The sequence below is a fragment of the Lathyrus oleraceus genome, chromosome 7 (genome assembly GCF_024323335.1).
Source record: "Lathyrus oleraceus cultivar Zhongwan6 chromosome 7, CAAS_Psat_ZW6_1.0, whole genome shotgun sequence".
Classification (NCBI taxonomy): Eukaryota; Viridiplantae; Streptophyta; class Magnoliopsida; order Fabales; family Fabaceae; genus Lathyrus; species Lathyrus oleraceus.
In genome coordinates, this window is record NC_066585.1 from 59,827,368 (window position 1) to 59,829,596 (window position 2,229).

At 39.6% G+C, this 2,229-nt stretch overlaps 1 non-coding gene across 1 annotated transcript; it reads left to right on the plus strand.

Annotated features, from left to right (window-relative positions):
- The first annotated feature begins 899 nt into the window (after positions 1 to 899).
- Positions 900 to 1,006, plus strand: LOC127108806 (small nucleolar RNA R71). Its single transcript, XR_007796317.1, has one exon. It is a non-coding gene; the product is annotated as a small nucleolar RNA R71 (small nucleolar RNA).
- The last annotated feature ends 1,223 nt before the right edge of the window (positions 1,007 to 2,229 follow it).

Genomic DNA, 2,229 nt, shown 5'->3' on the forward strand with positions numbered 1-2,229 from the left:
CTTCGTCCGGGGGCTTAGTATATTCCTTAGAAGTTTTGGGTTCACTCAATCTAGGGTTTGGTGGCTCATCATAAGCGTTCCTATTTCGTAGGGTAATGGCATTGGCTTGTCCTCTCGGATACTGTTGAGGTTGTCCAGGGAACTGTCCTCCAGGTGTGGTCTGAGGGGCTTGGTTTAAAGCTACCTGAGAGATATGGGTTTCAAGCATCTTAGTATGAGTAACTATTTGGTCAACCTTGGTTCCTAACTGAGTAATCAATTCGTTAACATGAATGTTCTGGTTCATGAACTCCTTATTTTGTTGGGTTTGAGCGGTGATAAAATTTTCCATAATTTTCTCAAGGCTCGGCTTTGGTGGAACAGGTTGCATAGGTTGATTTGATCTTGGGGCTTGATAACTAGGTCTCGGAGGTGCATTATTTTGGATTGGGTTATTGTTTTTATAGGAGAAATTCGGGTGATTCCTCCATCCAGGGTTATAGGTATTCGAATATGGGTTCCCTTGGGTGTAGTTCACTTGCTCAGAGTGGGTTTCATTTAATAGACTGCATTATGCAGATTGGTGTCCTTTGGTCCCACATATCTCACAATCCGACGAAACTGCGACTACAATATTCGGGTTTATGCACATATGCTCGACCTTAAGGGCTAATGCGTCCATTTTAGCTTGCATCATGTCTATAGAGCTTAGTTCATGCACTCCTCCTTGGGCTTCCTTCTTCTCAACTGTCGCTCGTTCGACTCCCCATGATTGATGGTTTTGAGCCATATCTTCGATGAGGGCACTAGCTTCAGGGTAAGGTTTGTTCATCAGAGCACCGCCTGCGGTAGCGTCGATGGTCATCTTGGTGTTATAGTGAAGTCCATTATAGAAGGTTTGCATGATTAACCAATTTTCTAAACCATGATGTGGGCATGCTCGTAACAACTCTTTATATCTCTCCCAAGCTTCGAACAACGATTCTCCTTGGTTTTGGGTAAATCTAGTTATATGGTTTTGAAGAACAACGGTCTTACTTAGGGGAAAGTATCTAGCAAGGAATACTCTTCTAAGATTATCCCAAGTCGTAATGGAATTGGGTGGAAGGGAATCTAACCATGATAGGGCTTTGTCTCTGAGAGAAAAAGGGAATAATCTTAAATGTATTGCCTCAGGAGAAGCTCCATTGGTTTTAAAAGTGTCTGCTAATTGAAGAAATATTTTTAAATGTTGGTTTGGGTTCTCAGTAGCGAGACCTGCGAATTGTCTCTATTGCACTAGTTGCAACAGGGATGGTTTAAGTTCAAAATTATTAGCTGGGATGGTTGGGTTTACTATACTAGAACCAGGTTCTTCGTTGGATGGTTGAGCGAAGTCCTTAAGAGATCTTTGGTTTTGATCTTCGGCCATAGCTCTCTTAATTCTATGAAAGAATAAACGTGCCTGAGCGTAACGTTCAGGTTCCGCCAGAGGGTATACTAAGCTTAAACTTCCGATGCTGCGAGTTCTTCGCATTGACCGGCGGGAAATAACCTAAGTCTAAACGATATAACAATAGGTGAATGAAATTTGACGAAATTGGTCCCCGGCAACGATGCCAAAAACTTGATGCGTGCTTTTCGCAAGTGTATGAACGCGTCAGAGTAATATAAAAGATTGTCGAATCCACAAAGACCAAGTGTCAATCTATAGTTATATATTGTTATGGTGTTTATCAAAGGCAATCAAAATAGGTGTTTTTAGAGTGTGCAATGGAAAGTAAAGTATTGAACAAAGTTCAATTAATAAAGACAGGGTCGAATGTAATTCACATAATCAATTAATAATCCAGGTACTTGCTAATAGAACTACTTATGGGCAGTGTTTCCTACTTTGAAAAGAACCAATTTAACGATAACTATCGCTTTTGCGTATTCAGAACTGAGTTGTACTCCCTAATTAAACCCTCATATTGTCACTTATAAAAAGGCGCGCGTTGCGTTAGAGTAGTAAACCTATTTTTAAGAAATATAGTATCTTGACTAAGTTGAAAAGTATTTTAACCTGGATTTCTTAACCAAAAGAGGTTCTCACAAACCAGACTCTAAACTTATAAACGCGTCCGAAAATAGTTTTAAAATCTCTTTTCTTCTTAAATTAAGACTCCTAATGAACTAAACAAAGCGCTTTCGCTATTTTTGAAATAGTTAAAAACAATTAAGTTTAAATAGACGTTGGACGACTTTTGATCTTACCCAACGGAAATTAAG